The sequence below is a fragment of the Arachis ipaensis genome, chromosome B4, assembly GCF_059453495.1.
Source record: "Arachis ipaensis isolate K30076 ecotype BB chromosome B4, ASM5945349v1, whole genome shotgun sequence".
NCBI lineage: Eukaryota > Viridiplantae > Streptophyta > Magnoliopsida > Fabales > Fabaceae > Arachis > Arachis ipaensis.
Window position 1 is genome coordinate 45,068,856 of NC_142439.1, and position 18,569 is coordinate 45,087,424.

Here is an 18,569-nt window from a genome sequence, read left to right on the forward strand (position 1 = left end):
ATAAAATTATTATTATTATTATTATTATTATTATTATTATTATTATTATTGTTTCTTTACCCACTTTGATTAAAATAAAGTTTAGTTAATATTATTATTAAGTCCAAAATTTGCCGGTATAAGTAAATATCGGTACTTTTCGCTAAACTTAGCTTTGCTAATGTTTCATCGTATATCTTTTATCATTATGTTACTAATGCCGTTTATATTAGTAACTCATACATATTTATCCCTATATATATTATTACTTTGTTTTAATATATCCAACTTTCATAGTTATCCGTTTAAGGTATTTATAACTTGAATCAATGACTCAGCAGCTTAAATGAGTGACATGTGGCTTTAATGAAACTTGCCCCTTTATTAATCCCATCATATCATCATCTTCCTTCTTTCTTTTCTGTTCAACGGAACCAAGACAAAACAAAAGGGAGGGAGCCATAAGTGAGAGAGAATGAGAAGACATCAAAGCTATAACCTTCAACGTTCAATTTCTTGAGTTCCGTAATTTCGATAAAAAATATAATCCGATTAAAGTGTTCATATCTTCCTCCTCTTCACGTTGACATCACTTTTGTTCGGGAGATGTAACCAGAGGGAGCCGCTGAACCTTCCGTAGCCGCAGTCGTGAGGAGCGTCGCCATCGAGCAACCGCGAGAAGAGTCAGACGAGATAGAGAGAGTACGTGATGGAGAAGAGGGAAGATGTGGTGCTTTCCTTCACCGCCGTTGTAGCGACCAGAGCTGCCGCCGTTACTGTTTGAGGCTGACCGGAAGAGTGGAGGTGACGGTGGCGCTGCTGCGTGTGACAACATGCAGCTGCGTTACCGCCGAAGATTTCTGCCACTGTTGGTGGACAAGATAAATAATGTTTTTAACACGCTTTGGTTTTATGTGTTCGACTATTTGAGGTAGGGGAGCTTTTCTTAAACTTATTTTACTTTTAAAGAAATGTTATAAGTTGATATTAATGCAAAAAATGTATGTCTATGATTTTCGTAAGTCTTATGGACTGAATTGAGTTGCTTTGAAAAAATGTAATTGTTTGCCTGGTTGGTTGTTGAATTGGTTTTTCTTGAATTATTAGAAGAGATTTAATATCAGAATTTAGTTTAATTTTTGAAATGATTTGATTTTAGAAAAGATTTAATATTGAAATTTGTTTTGATATTGAACCTGATTTGAAAAGATTTAATATTGAATTTGGTTTAAAACAATTTTTAAAAGGATTTGATATTTGAAAACGGTTTGATTATTGAAAATGATTTACTATTTAGAAATGATTGAGGGATATTTGGATGAGACCCTTGCAGGGTGGCAAAGTCCGAATTTTACTGGAGATGCTACCCAAATTTTTATAAAAATTGGAGGCTTCGTTTGAAATGTTTTTTTTTTAAAGATTTGGATTTATGGGTTATATGGTTTGGTTTTGAGTTATTAAGAAAATGATTACGTTTTGAGTTTGATTTATTTAGTAAAGAATGAATTATGTTTTATGTTGGGATTATTGATGGAAGAAATGAGAGGTGTGATGATGATGATTAAATTTGAATGAAAGATGATGAGTGTTGATTTTAATTATGAAAATTGAATGAATGTGAATGAATGATAATGAATTTTGAGAATGAATAAGGTATGGTTAATGGCAATGATGATATTGATGAGTTGGATATGGGGAAGGCGGTAGGGCACTAATCCCTCGATCTATCCCCCCACATTCTTTATGATCGTGATGAGTTGGATGTGTGGAAGGCAGTATGGCGCTAATCCCTCGATTCATTCTCCCGCATTCATTGTGAATTGCATTTTGTGGGATGTGAGGAAGGTGGTAGGGCACTAATCCATTGATATTTTCCCTCACATTCTATCTCTCTCTATCTGCAAGTGGTAGGGCACTAATCCCTCGACCGGTATGGCACAACCTCAGTAGGGGAAGGTGGTATGGCATTAATCCCCCAATTTATTCCCCCTGGTGTCTGCCTCTAGGAGAAGGTGGTAGGGCACTAATCCCCCGATGTTATGCCTCCTGAAGATGCGTAGACAAGAGACGGCATCCGGGTTAGCTACCGGAATGTGTTGGGTTCTAGAAGTATAATCGGCACGTGAGTTCATGGCCAGTAGTATAGGCATGTATCATGTTACATTTGTTTGCTTTGTTTCGGTGTGCTTAACTGGTAATTGTGATACTTGCTGTAACTGTTCGTTAAATGTGTTTGCCTTGTATTTGTTTGTGCTTGTGATTGATTTCTATTTTGAAGTATTAGTGGTGGATTGATGATAGCAGTGATTTGTTTTGAATTGGACCAGAGGCCGAGTTGATTTAACTGGGCCGGAGGCCAAGTTGATTTGAGTTGGGCCAGAGGCCGGAATTGGTTGGATCAGTGGTAAGCTTGTTTGAAATAGTTTCTTAGTAAGTAGTTAAACGTATGGAATCTTACTTTGTGTGAAACTTTATAAGAAAAATATAAGTTTTAGATTTGGATAATGAATTGACGATCACTGCGACCGAAAATAGTTTTATTTAAAATATCTTCTTATAACAATTCTTAAACCATCTACTGAGAACCAGCGAGGACGATATTCTCACTCCGTACAAACTTCTCTATTCAAAACCCATGAGGAAGCTTACGGAGTTTTTATTATGTTCCTAGATGCGCTGCTTCTATTTGTATACATATGCTACAGATTTCCCTCGCCTTTATTATTATTATCTTGTAGGAGGGGTAAGAGTTGTATGTTTTATATGTATATTTTATTTATAAGCTACTTTTGTAAGAAGTTTTGTATATGTAACACCCTACCATACAGAGTTTTATGCTTAAGTCATAAAACAAAGGTGGTGAGGTATTAAGACCTCTAAAAGTAAAATTATAGATATAATATAGTTGAAAAAGATTTATATTTAGGAGCCTTTTTAAAGAAGGTTTAAAACAAAGCATAAGCAGAACAGCGTGTAACACCCTAATTAACCTAAGCCTTACCTCTAGCCATAAAGCACAGGTTAATCAGAGATTACGACAATCCTAAAGCTTATACATAAATATATATAGAAAGAAATAATAATTCTAGAAGCATGATGGAGAAATAAGGTTGTGAAGGCTGAGAAGGGAGGTTGTTGACTGGATTCCGATTAAAACCTCCTTGAGAGTTGCTGGCATAATTCTATTGTTGTCTTTGAGGCTGCTCTTTCCATCCAAGGTTCGGGTGATTTCTCCATCCCTGGTTAAAATTCTAGGAATAAGGAACATCATCAGCACTTTTGGAGGAACTTCCCATGTAATTGACCTGCTCATGTATATAATGGTCATAGTTGTAAGTTTCACCTTGAGAGGAGCCACCACTCATATCATAAGGAAAATTTGGAGAGGCGCTCTGAATTTTAGCTACTGAGTTATGCACGCTACTCAATTTTTGAGTGATAAGACTCATCTGTTGAAATAGGAGTTTGTTCTGAGCAAGAATTGCATCCGTAGTATCTACTTCCATAACTCTTTTCCTTACTGATATCTTCTAAGATGAGTATAAGCACTATCTCAATGAGCTCATTGGCTTCCTCAGGAGTTATCTTCATGTGCAAGAAGCCACCTACAGAATTATCCAGAGACATCTTGGCTATATCAGAGAGTCCTTCGTAGAAAATATGTACTCTGATCCAATCTAAGAACATGTCAGGAGGACACTTCCTAAGCATCAGCTTATACCTCTCCCAAGCATTATAGAGGGGCTCATTTTTTCCCTGCCTAAAGGTCTGAATAGCTGTCCTCAACCTAGTCAATCTCTAAGGGGAAAGAACTTGTTCAGAAACTTGTTGACTACTTTATTCCGGGTGTTTAAGCTCTACTTAGGTTGAATATCAAGCCATTCCCTTGCTCTATCCCTCACAGCAAATGGGAAGAGCATTAGCTTATAAACCTCATGATTCCCTCCATTAGTCTTTACAATATCACAGATCCGCAGAAAGTTAGAGATGAACAAATTAGGATCTTCCTACAGAAGCCCATGAAACTAGCAAGTTTGTTGCACTAGAATGATTAGTTGTGGGTTGAGCTCGAAGTCATTTTCTCCAGTGGGAGGTATACTAATACTCCTTCCATAGAAATTAGGAGTAGGGGTTGTGTAAGAGCCCAGGGTTCTTCTAGGTTGTGCATTCCCATTCAGATCCATAGTAAACTCTCCACGTTCCTACACACATAAACTTAAAACAAAGAGAAATGGAAATATCTACGTCAGAGTGTAGAGGATTCCTAATGAGGTATCCTACGTAACAGAATTAAAATAAAATAGAGCAAGAAGTGAACTAAAATTTTTTAAAACAATTAAGAAAAATTAAGTTACTAATTCAAAAATTAAACAAGGATGAATACTGATATTTTCAAAAATTTAGAAAGAAAAATTACTACAGGGACACCAAACTTAATTTTTGAAATTAATGAAAAATAAATAAGAACTAGTTCAAAAATTAAAAGAAAAATAAATAAACAAAACTAAGAAAAATACTTAATTTAGGCAACTAGACAACTAGTAGTTGTCAATCACAAACAATCTCTAGCAACGACACCAAAAACTTGGTGCAGGATTTTTGAATTCCCATAGCTTAACTGGCAAGTGCACTGGGTCATCCAAGTAATACCTCAGGTGAGTAAGGGTCAATCCCACGATGATTATCGGACTGAGCAACAATGGTTATCCAATTGGCTTAGTTAGATTGACAGAAAAGGTTGTTTGTTGGTCGAAATCGCATAGAACAGTAAATAAGAGAGTAAGAAATCAATTAAAAGGTTTGGTGTAAAAATAGTGAGAGAAAACAGTTAAGGCTTCGGAGATGTTCACCTTACTGGATTAAAAGTTCTTACCAACTATTTTAACAATGCTTGATTCATTCCATGGAAAACTCTAATTAACTAAACCCTAATCTCCTAGAGATTTAGTTTCCTCTAACATTCCTTAACCACCACTCTCGTGGTCACTTAATTTTGATTAGAGGGTTAAGTTCAAAAAAACTAGTTTATGGCCACAAAAACTCTAATTACCCAAAACTAACAGGATTATATGTCACATATCCCAATTAGCTCATGTAATTAGTAATTTAGGAGGATTTGTTTTCAAGATATTGTTCAAGCGAGATAAATCTCTCGAGAATCACAAGAACTCATGTAGAATAAGGGTCATACTCTCGTTCCAACCAGATTCATAATATTAAGAACGAAAATAATCCTTGAAACTGAATCAATACATTAATTAAAGTAGAAAAGTAATAGTCATAATCCATAGAAATAAACAGAGCTCCTTACCTTAACCAAGGAGGTTTAGTTGCTCATGACATACAGAGAAAAACTAGGGTTTTGAAAAGTGAGACGTGCAAAAGAGAGAAGATCCTAGATGCCCTTAAAGGGTGAATCTTTTCCCTTTTATATCTAATCTAATTTCATTCAGAAAATAAAATAAAATAATAAATCCTAAAACTAAAAGATATTGTTTGTAAATAAAAATTACAAAAAATAAAAAAATAAAATATAACTAATAAATGCTAAATCCACTTGAGATTCCTAAAGAGAGTGAATTCGGTTAGCATGCCTGGCGCTAAACGTCAAATAGGTGTTTAGCGCCCTAGAGGGGGCAGCAACGTTGCATGGATTATGGCTCTACTGGTGCTAAACACCAACTCGGTGTTTAGCGCCCAGGGGAGTCCTGCCAGCTTCTCTTTTTCAGCTCAAAACTTTGCCAAATTGCTCTAAACATCCTTCTAAAATCATAAAAACACTAAAACAACTCAAAGTAGCAGCCAAAGAGGATTTTTGCACTAAAATCTAGTAAAACTAAATAGAATCTAACTAAACACAACTGGAAAATGATAAGAAAAAGGGTATAAAATGCTCACGCATCAATTAAGTGAGGTGAGTGATTTGCTTCGCTTGTTGCATGAAGAAGATTGAAAGGTCCAACACTAAGATGATTCCATGTGCCAGTCTCTTTCAATTTTCATACCTCTGATCTAGGGTGTCAAAGATAGGTTCTTTGAAGATCTAGTAGAGAATCCCTTCCAGTGACCTAGGTTGCTTAGATTAGGTTTCTTAGTGGTCTAGTAGGAAAAAATCTTATCTATCCTTTTATGTTTCCGCTGTGTCTTTTCTGTTGCGTATTTTCTCCATCTTTTTTCTTATCCCTTTATCCTTCGTTCTATTTTCTTATCACCAACGCTAACCTCCGATGTTAAATTTGACAGTAAATCCGACGGTATTTAGCATTTTTTTAATTGGATTGTAAACAAGATAAGAAACGTACACCGATAAATGAATCATGGGTGCATACGTGTTGTGTAATAGAACTTATCTCGTTTACAATGTAAACATGATATGTGCATAATCAATTCATTTACATTGTAAACGAGATATGCATAAATGATACCTATATATAAAACTTGTTCATAGCGCATCTCTAGTGTCACTTTCAACCCTTTTTCACCTCTCCCCTCCCTCTTATACTTTTTGTTGAGATATTTGAGTTATGTCGAGACTATTGCGCGTGTAGATTTACGGGAGTGATCGACTTCTAGGTTAGTGTTGTTATCTTTTTTTAAAAAAAAGAATATAGTTTTGGTTAGGGTAATTTTGTGGATTTGATGTTGTAATATGCATGATTAGAATAGATGTTGTGTTATGAATATAATATGGGTTAATTGCTAGTTTAGTTTTTAATAATTGTTGGTATCTATTTTTAGTAGGAGACGACTCAGGTGTTGATTCTTGTTTCGTCTTTTAATGAAGATGTTTTCATGTTTCATTTTGATTGGTTCGTGTGCAACTTAATTTGGTGTTCTTCATCACATATTATTAAATTTCTTTAATGATTTATTTTTTTCAAAAAAACTCGATTGGACTAAAATAAAATCTAAAACAGCTTAATTATTAGGCTTTGTCTAATATTATTTATAGAAGCATATCATAGTAAAAAAGGAAGCACGTCACCAAAAAGATTATCATCTGAATTATATATGAATGAAATCGATAATATGGCTAATACAAAAAAAGGCTTAATTATTTATTTGATCCCTATAGTTTTACTGAATTTTCAATTAGATCTCTATATTTTTTTCGATGGAGTTCCTATACTATATAAGATTTTGTAATTACATCTCTGTCATGATAAAATCATTATAATTAATGGAATATTCTATTAAACAAGACGAGTATACCTAACACTTGACTGAATATTCCGTATTGTTTAATAGAATATTCCATAATTTCAATGATTTTGTCACGGCAAAGACTTAGTTATAAAATTTGATATGATATAGGGATCCAATTAAAAAGAAAAAAATATAGGATCCTAATTGAAACTTCAGAAAAACTACGACCCATAGAGTAATTAAACAAAAAAAATCAATAACAAGGCTAGAGCCTCATAAAACCTTTCTTATGTTCACAAAAAAAAAAAAACTAGTTTATATTTGTGTGATATATAAAATAATTATCATATTATAACCAATTTGGGTTGGTCTAGTGGTCAGCTTACTAGTCTGCTTAAGCAACTGTCAGAGGTTCGAATTCGCCTTGTGCATGTAGCAACTCACTGGTCAGTGGTAAACCCTTAAATAGAATTCTGATCCATAACAAACTAGTACTTTACCTGCCAGGCTAAGAAATACTATGAGAAACCAAAAAAAAATTACCATATTATTATTATTATATTATAGATTAAAATTCACTAATTTATATTTTTATTCTTTTTTAATATGTGCATTGGAAATAAATTTTTTATAGCTAGATGTAATGTAAACGAAATTCTTTTCCACATTAAAAAAATTTGTTTAATATAAAATTATATAAAATACTATTAAACATATTTATTCCTAAAATATTATTAAACCAACTTTTCTTAAATAATAAAAATAAAATAATACAACATATATGAATAATAATTATTATTTGAAATAAAATATACATATAACTTAATTGTCAACAAAGAGATAATACTTATATTGGTCTCTAAAGTTACGTTCATATCTCAATTTGATCTTTAAAAATTTGATTTACTCAATTTGGTCTCTTAACTTAGTAGTTATGACTTACATTGATTCCTGGTCTTATTTTTATCACAGTCTCATAGAACTATTAATGGTGTATTGACTGACAACTGCAATGCCGTACTTTCTAACAACTATTTGATGTGATAATTGAAACTTTTTGTTATTCAAGTTTTTCTGCAAAATATTTAAAACCCTAATGTGAGACACAGACACCAAGTTAAAAGACCAAAATTGAGTAAATTGAAACTTTGAAAATCAATTGAAATGCGAATCTAACTTTAAAATAGAACTTTAACTTATACAATGATTAATTTAAATGAGAATAAAATAAAATAAAATTCAACATAGTTTTTTTTATGCTTTTAAATTCAAAATTTCTATACCAAAATTAACTAAGATTTCTCTTCAAATTGAAATTTTAACAAAATTGAAACTTTAATTATCTCATCCAACGCTCTAATTAATTACTTTTTTGTCTTAAAGAAAAAAAAAAAAGAAAACTGTATATGAAAAGAAATTAATTAGTTTGTCCACTTTAATAAATAGTTATCTGACTAAAATGAAAGAAACTCATTTTTCAGAATACTTTAAAAATTAATTAATATTATATATATTTTGTTACTTTATATCTAGTTATAAAAATTTTCTTTATTTCTAATGAATATATTAAAAATGAATACAAATTTAAATTAGTAAATTTTAATCTATAATGTAATAATAATATAGAACTTATTTTATATATCGCACGAATATAAACTAGCTATTTTTTTATTTGTAAAAAATTTAGGAGGCTTGAGTTTTATTATCGATATAAAACGTATGATAAAATTTATTTTATAGGAAATTATATGTGTGTGTGTGTGTTTTTTTTTTTTTTATGATTGTGACATATTTTTTTATATAGATACAAACACGAGACATGATATGACGCGGAACATGCAGACACACGGATTTAAAATTCTTATAAGATATGGGAACATACTATATATATACGATATAAATTAATTTTTACATAAATTTTAATGATATTCTGATATTTTGTTGATATTAAAATATAATTTTTTTATTATTTTTATTTTTTTAGTTATATAAAGTATTTAAAATATTTTTTATTTTAATAATTAATAACATATTATTTCTAAATTCATTTGAAGAATACATGTTAAGAATAAGGTTGGACACGATGACACGTCATGGTATTTAGGTGTGTCTAAACGTATGTAGAGAAGAATTTTTTATTTTTTTATTAAGACATAGTTGGATACAGAAGATACGCATGTCGGACGAGTATCGATGAGTATCGTGCTCGAAAAGTGTCCGATCCGCGGACACGACAACTTAGTGAAATGTCCATGCTTCATAGCTTTATATAAACAATTTCAGCAAAAAAAAAGTCTGATAGGTAATCTATTACATTTTTTGTTTTAGTCTAATCCAAATTTTTTTTATTATTTTCGGGACAACAAATATTCTAAGGCGTTTAATAATAAGTGATCAGTAACACCTAATAAGTCACATAGAAACCAATCAAAATGCAACACGAAAACAACTTTAGTAAAAGATTAAATAGGCATCCTAATGAGCGGATAATTTATACGCTTTTTGGCATTGTTTTTACATAGTTTTTAGTATGATTTAGTTAGTTTTTAGTATATTTTTATTAATTTTTAAATAAAAATCACATTTCTGGACATTACTATGAGTTTGTGTATTTTTCTGTGATTTCAGGTATTTTCTGGCTGAAATTGAGGGACTTGAGCAAAAATCAGATTCAGACGTTGAAGAAGGACTGCAGATGCTGTTGGATTCTGACCTCCCTGCACTCAAAGTGGATTTTCTGGAGCTACAGAAGTCCAAATGGCGCGCTCTCAATTGCGTTGGAAATTATACATCCAGGACTTTCCAGAAATATATAATAGTCCATACTTTGCTCGAGTTTAGACGACGCAAACTGGCGTTCAACGCCAGCTTCCTGCCCAATTCTGGAGTTAAACACCAGAAATAGGTTACAAACTGGCGTTCAACTCCAAGAGAAGCCTCTACACATGTAAAGCTCAATGTTCATCCCAAGCACACACCAGGTGGGCCCCGGAAGTGGATTTCTGCATCATTTACTCATTTCTGTAAACCCTAGTAACTAGTCTGATATAAATAGGACCTTTTACTATTGTATTAGACATCTTTGATCAGTTTTATGATATCTTAGACCTTTATGGGGGCTGGCCATTCGGCCATGCCTGAACCTTCATCACTTATGTATTTTCAACGGTAGAGTTTCTGCACACCATAGATTAAGGTGTGGAGCTCTACTGTTCTTCTTGAATTAATGAGAAGTACTATTATTTTTCTATTCAATTCAAGCTTATTCCTATTCTAAGATGTTCATTCGCACCCAAGAACATGATGAATGTGATGATTATGTGATGCTCATCACCATTCTCACCTATGAACGCATGCCTGACAACCACTTCTGTTCTACATGAAGATGAGATAGAATGAGTATCTCTTAGGTATATAATACAGGGGACCGAGTCCGAGATATTAGAATCTTCGTGGTATAAGTTAAAATCCATGGACGGCCATTCCTGAGATCCGGAAGGTCTAAACCTTGTCTGTGGTATTCCGAGTAGGATCTGGGAAGGGATGGCTATGACGAGCTTCAAACTCGCGAGTGCTGGGCGTAGTGACAGACGCAAAAGGATGATTAAATCCTATTCCACTATGATCGAGAACCGACAGATGATTAGCTATGCAGTGACAGCACACTGGACCATTTTCACTGAGAGGACGGGATGTAGCCATTGACAACGGTGATGCCCAACATACAGCGTGCCATAGAAAGGAGTAGGAATGATTGGATGAAGACAGCAGGAAAGCAGAGGTTCAGGAGGAACAAAAGCATCTCCATACGCTTATCTGAAATTCTCACCAATGAATTACATAAGTACCTCTATCTTATTTTATATTTTAATTATGTTTTAATTATCAATTCTCTATAACCATTTGAATCCGCTTGACTGAGATTTACATGGTGACCATAGCTTACTTCAAGCCGATAATCCCCGTGGGATCGACCCTTACTCACGTAAGGTTTATTACTTGGACGACCCAGTGCATTTGCTGGTTAGTTGTGCGAAGTTTTGACAAAGTGTGATTCACGTTTGAGAGCACCAAGTCTTTGGCGCCATTGTTGATGATCACAATTTCGTGCACCAAGTTTTTGGCGCCGTTGCCGGGGATTGTTCGAGTTTGGACAACTGACGGTTCATCTTGTTACTCAAATTAGGTAAATTTATTTTAATTTTAAGCTTTTTGTTTTTATTATTCTTAATTTCGAAAAAAATAAAAATAAATATTTTCAAAAAATATATTTTTCTTCAGAATTTTTAAGAATGAATTCTAGTGTTTTATGATGATTTGTTGAATCCTGGCTGGCTGTAAGCCATGTCTAATCTTTTGGACCGGGGTTTAACTTATCATCACAAGAGCTTGTTGATCTTCACCCATTTGGCAGTTACACACATAGTTATTGTATACATGGGAGGTAGGCAATATCTGCTGAAGCTTGGCTGGCCACTGGCCATATCTAGTGTTTTGGACCGGAGCTTTCACTGAAAGCTTGATTGGCTAGTGAGCCATGTCTAATTCCTGGACCGGAGCTTTAGACTAACATTACAAGATTCCTAGAATTCCTATTAAAAATTTTGAAATCCTTGTTTTTCTTTTTTCAATTAATTTTCGAAAATCCAAAAAAAAGTTATAAAATCATAAAATAAAAAATATTTTTGTGTTGCTTGTTTGAGTCTTGAGTCAAATTTTAAGTTTGGTGTCAATTGCATGTTTATCTCTTTCTTGCATTTTTCGAAGAACACATGCATTGAGTCTCTTTCTTGTTCTTCTAAGTTTGGTGTCTTGCATGTTTTTCTTTTCTTCAAAATTTTCAAAAATAAGTTCATGGTGTTCATCTTGACATTCGAAGTGTTCTTGGTGTTCATCTTGACATTCATAGCGTTCTTGCATGCATCATTAGTTTTGATCCAAAACTTTCATGCATTGAGTCTTTTTCATGTTTTTCTCTTCCATCATTAAAAAAATTCAAAAATCAAAAAAATATCTTTCCCTTATTTTCCTCATAATTTTCGAAAATTTGGATTGACTTAGTCAAAATTTTTTAAAATTTAATTGTTTCTTATGAGTCAAATCAAATTTTCAATTTAAAAATTCTATCTTTTCCAAATCTTTTTCAAAAATCAATTCTTTTTCATTTTTCTTTTATGATTTTTGAAAATTTCAAATTGATTTTCAAAAATCTTTTTCTTATTTTGTTCATAATTTCAAAATCTTTACTAACAATTAATGTGATTGATTCAAAAATTTTTAAGTTTGTTACTTGCCTATTAAGAAAGGTTTAATCTTTAAATTTTAAAATCATATCTTCAAGTTTCTTGTTAGTCAAGTAATCAACTTTGATTTCAAAAATCAAATATTTTTAATTTTCTTTTCAAATCTTTTTCAGAATAAGTTTCAATCACATCTTTTTCAAAATAAATTTCAAAATCTTTTCTAACTTCTTTTCTAACTTCTTATCTTTTCAACATTTGATTTTCAAATCTTTTTCAATTAACCACTTAACTTTTTGTTTGATTCTTATCTTTTTCAAAACTACCTAACTAACTCTCTCTCTCTAATTTTTGAAAATCCCTTCCCTCTTTTTTAAAATTTAATTTTAATTAACTAATTGTTTTAAATTTTAATTTAAATTAATTTCATTTTTCTTTCTAATTTTCGAATTTTAACTTTAATTTCAAAATAAAAACAAAAATATTTTTATTTTTATTTTGTTTAATTTTTGATTTCTTCCCTCTCTCATCTCCTTCTATTTATTTATTTATTTACTAACACTTCTCTTCACTCAAGAATTTGAACCCACTCTTCCCCTTTGTGTTTGGATTCTTATCTTTTCCTTCTTCTATTCTTCTTTTTTTATACTTACATAAGGAATCTCTATACTATGACATAGAAGATTCCATATTTTCTTTTCTATTTTCTTCTTTTTCATATGAGCAGGAACAAGGATAAGAACTTTCTTGTTGAGGCTGATCCTGAACCTGAAAGGACTCTGAAGAGGAAGCTAATGGAAGCTAAAGCACAACTCTCTGGAGAAAATCTGACAGAAATTTTCAAAAAAGAAGGAGACATGGCCGAAAAAATAACAATGCAAAGAAGATGCTTGGTGACATTACTATACCAAATTCCAATTTACATGGAAGAAGCATCTCAATCCCTGCCATTGGAGCAAACAATTTTGAGCTAAAGCCTCAATTAGTTTCTCTGATGCAACAGAACTGCAAGTTTCATGGACTTTCATCAGAAGATCCTTTTCAGTTCTTAACTAAATTCTTGCAAATCTGTGATACTGTTAAGACCAATAGAGTTGACTCCGAGGTCTACAGGCTTATGCTTTTGCCGTTTACTGTAAGAGACAGAGCTAGAATATGGTTGGACTTTCAACCTAAAGATAGCCTAAACTCTTGGGATAAGCTGGTCACGACTTTCTTAGCCAAGTTCTTTCCTCCTCAAAAGCTGAGTAAGCTTAGAGTGGATGTTCAAACCTTCGGACAGAAAGAAGGTGAATCCCTCTATGAAGCTTGGGAGAGATATAAGCAACTGACCAAAAAGTGTCCTTCTGACATGCTCTCAGAATGGACCATCCTGGATATATTCTATGTTGGTCTGTCTGAGCTATCAAAGATGTCACTGGACCATTTTGCAGGTGGATCCATTCACCTAAAGAAAACGCCTGCAGAAGCTCAGGAACTCATTGACATGGTTGCTAATAATCAGTTCATGTACACTTCTGAGAGGAATCCTGTAAGTAATGGGACGCCTCAAAGGAAGGGAGTTCTTGAAATTGATGCTCTGAATGCCATATTGGCTCAGAACTAAATATTGACTCAGCAAGTCAATATGATTTCTCAGAGTCTGAATGGAATGCAAGTTGCATCCAACAGTACTCAAGAGGCATCTTCTGAAGAAGAAGCTTATGATCCTGAGATCCCTGGAATAGCAGAGGTGAATTACATGGGTGAACCCTATGGAAATACCTACAATCCCTCATGGAGAAATTATCTAAATTTCTCATGGAAGGATCAACAAAAGCCTCAACAAGGCTTTAATAATGGTGGAAGAAACAGGTTTAGCAATAGCAAGCCTTTTCCATCATCCACTCAGCAACAGATAGAGAATTCTGAGCAGAATCCATCTAGCTTAGCAAATATAGTCTCTGATCTATCTAAGGCCACTTTCAGTTTCATGAATGAAACAAGGTCCTCCATTAGAAATTTGGAGGCACAAGTGGGCCAGCTGAGTAAAAGAGTCACTGAAACCCCTCCTAGTACTCTCCCAAGCAATACAGAAGAGAATCTAAAAAGAGAGTGCAAGGCCATTACCTTGCTTGGTGTGGCCGAACCCAAAGAGGAGGAGGAGGACGTGAATCCCAGTGAGGAAGACTTCCTGGGACGTTCAGTGACCAATAAGGAGTATCCCTTTGAGGAACCAAAGGAATCTGAGCCTCATCTAGAGACCATAGAGATTCCATTAAACCTTCTTCTGCCCTTCATGAGCTCTGATGAGTATTCTTCTTCTGAAGAGAATGAAGATGTTACTGAAGAACAAGTTGCTAAGTACCTTGGTGCAATCATGAAGTTGAATGCCAAATTATTTGGTAATGAGAGTTGGGAAGATGAGCCTCCCTTGCTCCCCAATGAACTGAATGCATTGGATAGGCAGAAATTACCTCAAAAGAAACAGGATCCTGGTAAATTCCTAATTCCCTGTAACATAGGCACATTGACCTTTGAGAAGGCTCTGTGTGACCTGGGGTCAGGAATAAACTTAATGCCACTCTCTGTAATGGAGAAACTGGGGATCTTTGAGGTGCAAGCTGCCAGAATCTCATTAGAGATGGCAGACAACTCAAGAAAACAGGCTTATGGACAAGTAGAGGACGTGTTAGTAAAGGTTGAAGGCCTTTACATCCCTGCTGATTTCATAATCCTAGACACTAGGAAGGATGAGGATGAATCCATCATCCTTGGAAGACCCTTCCTAGTCACAGCAAAAGCTGTGATTGATGTGGACAGAGGAGAGCTGATCCTTCAACTGAATGAGGACAACCTTGTGTTTAAAACTCAAAGATCTTCTTCTGTAACCATGGAGAGGAAGCATGAAAAGCTTCTCTCACTGCAAAGTCAACCAAAGCCCCCACAGTCAAACTCTAAGTTTGGTGTTGGGAGGCCACAACCAAACTCTAAGTTTGGTGTTGAACCCCCATATTCAAACTCTAAGTTTGGTGTTGGGAGGTTCCAACAATGCTCTGCACATCTGTGAGGCTCCATGAGAGCTCACTGTCAAGCTACTGACATTAAAGAAGCGCTTGTTGGGAGGCAACCCAATATTATTTAATTATATCTATTTTATTTTTTTATTTTTATTTCGTGTTTTATTAGGTTGATGATCATGTAGAGTCACAAAAACCACAAAAAATTCAAAAATAAAATGAAAAACAACATTAAAAATAGCACACCCTGGAGGATGAGCATTCTGGCGTTTAAATGCCAGAAACAAGCATCTTTCTGGCATTTAACGCCAGAAACAAGCACCAAGCTAGCGTTTAATGCCAGAAACAAGCATCTACCTGGCGTTAAACGCTAGAAACAAGCTACTTTTGGGCGTTTAACACCAAAAACAGGCAGCAGTCTGGCATTAAATGCCAGGATTGCACAGCAAGGGCGTTTTACACGCCGAATTGGAGCAGGAATGTTAAGTCCTTGACCCCTCAGGATCTGTGGACCCCACAGGATCTCCACAGGATCTGTGGACTCCACAGGATCCCCACCTACCTTCTTCTCTCCTTTTCACACATTTTCATAACTCTCTTCCCCAAATACCCTTCACCAATCACCTCAATCACTCTTCCCCATCACCTCTTCCCCATAAACCCCACCTACCTCAAAAATTCAAACTCTTTTCCCTCCCAAACCCAACCCTAATGGCCAAACCCTAAACCTCCCCCCACTCCTATATAAACCCCTCATTCCTTCTTCATTTTCATAAAACACAACCCTCTTTTCCTCCCCTTGGCCAAATACACACGCCTCTCCCTCTCCTCCATTTTTCTTCTTCTCCTTCTTTCTTTCTTCTTTTGCTCGGGGACGAGCAAACATTTTAAGTTTGGTGTGGTAAAAGCACTGCTTTTTATTTTTCCATAACCATTAATGGCACCTAAGGCCAGAGAAACCTCAAGAAAGAAGAAAGGGAAGGCAATTGCTTCCACTTCTGAGCCATGGGAGATGGAAAGATTCATCTCAAAGGTCCATCAAGACCACTTCTATGAAGTTGTGGCCAAGAAGAAAGTGATCCCCGAGGTTCCTTTCAAGCTCAAAAAGAATGAGTATCTGGAGATCTGACTTGAGATCCAAAGAAGAGGTTGGGAAGTTCTCACCAACCCCATTCAACAAGTCGGGATCTTAATGGTTCAAGAGTTCTATGCAAACGCATGGATCACTAGGAACCATGATCAAAGTGTGAACCCGAATCCAAAGCATTGGCTCACCATGGTTCAGGGGAAATACTTAGATTTTAGTCCGGAAAATGTAAGGCTGGCGTTCAACTTGCCAATGATGGAAGAAAACGCATGCCCCTACACTAGAAGGGTCAACTTTGATCAAAGGTTGGACCAAGTCCTCATGGACATATGTGTAGAAGGAGCTCAATGGAAGGTTGACTCAAGAGGCAAGCCGGTTCAATTAAGAAGATTGGACCTTAAGCATGTAGCTAGAGGATGGTTAGAGTTCATTCAGCGCTCAATCATTCCTACTAGTAACCGGTCTGAAGTTACTGTAGACCGGGCCATCATGATCCATAGTATCATGATTGGGGAGGAAGTAGAGGTTCATGAGATTATACCTCAAGAACTCTACAAGGTGGCTGACAAGTCATCCACTTTGGCAAGGTTAGCCTTTCCTCACCTCATCTGCCACCTCTGCAATTCGGATGGGATTGACATAGAGGGAGACATCCTCATTGATGAGGATAAGCCCATCACTAAGAAAAGGATGGAGCAAACAAGAGATCATGGACCTCAACAAGAGCATAAGGAAATTTCTCACCATGAAATCCCTGAGATGCCTCAGGGTTGCACTTTCCTCCACAGAATTATTGGGAGCAAATCAACACCTCCCTAGGAGAATTAAGTTCCAACATGGGACAACTAAGGATGGAGCACCAAGAGCACTCCATCATCCTTTATGAGATTAGAGAAGATCAAAGAGCTATGAGGGAGGAGCAACAAAGACAAAGAAGAGACATAGAGGAGCTCAAGAGCACCATTGGTTCTTCAAGAAGAGGAAGACGTCACCCTCACTAAGGTGGACCCATTCCTTAATCTCCTTGTTCTTATTTTCTTGTTTTTCGTTTACTATGCTTTATGTTTATGTTTGTGTCTTATTACATGATCATTAGTATTTAAGTGTCTATGCCTTAAAGTTATGAATGTCCTATGAATCCATCACCTCTCTTAAATGAAAACGGTTCTAAAAACAAAAGAACAAGAACTACATGGTTTCGAATTCATCCTTGAAACTAGTTTAATTATTTTGATGTGGTGACAATGCTTTTTATTTTCTGAATGAATGCTTGAACATTGCATATGTCTTTTGATATTGTGGTTTATGAATGTTAAATATGTTGGCTCTTGAAAGAATGATGAAAAAGGAGAAATGTTGTTGATAATCTGAAAAATCATAAAATTGATTCTTGAAGTAAGAAAAAGCAGTGAATACAAAAGCTTGCGAAAAAAAAAAAGAAAAGAAAAATGGCAAAAAAAAAAGAAAAAGGAAAAAAAAAGCAAGCAGAAAAAGCCAAAAGCTCTTAAAACCAAAAGGTAAGAGCAAAAAGCCAATAGCCCTTAAAACCAAAAGGCAGGGGTAATAAAAAGGATCCAAGGCTTTGAGCATCAGTGGATAAGAGGGACTAAAGGAATAAAATCCTGGCCTAAGTGGCTAAACCAAGCTGTCCCTAACCATGTGCTTGTGGCGTGAAGGTGTCAAGTGAAAACTTGAGACTGGACGGTTACAGTCAAGGTCCAAAGCAAAAAAAAAAAGGGTGTGCTTAAGAACCCTGGACACCTCTAATTGGGGACTTTAGCAAAGCTGAGTCACAATCTGAAAAGGTTCACCCAGTTATGTGTCTGTGGCATTTATATATCCGGTGGTAATACTGGAAAACAAAGTGCTTAGGGCCACGGCCAAGACTCATAAAGTAACTGTGTTCAATAATCAACATACTAAACTAGGAGAATCAATAACACTATCTGAATTCTAAGTTCCCATAGATGCCAATCATTCTGAACTTCAATGGATAAAGTGAGATGCCAAAACTATTCAAGAGGCAAAAAGCTACTAGTCCTGCTCATCTGATTGGAGCTAAGTTTCATTGATATTTTGGAATTTATAGTATGTTCTCTTCTTTTTATCCTATTTGAT

The 18,569-nt window shown here is 34.8% G+C and overlaps 1 non-coding gene across 1 annotated transcript; it reads right to left on the reverse strand.

Annotated features, from left to right (window-relative positions):
• Window positions 1-13,614: 13,614 nt before the first annotated feature.
• Window positions 13,615-13,718, reverse strand: LOC148567392 (small nucleolar RNA R71). Its single transcript, XR_015882521.1, has one exon. It is a non-coding gene; the product is annotated as a small nucleolar RNA R71 (small nucleolar RNA).
• Window positions 13,719-18,569: the final 4,851 nt, after the last annotated feature.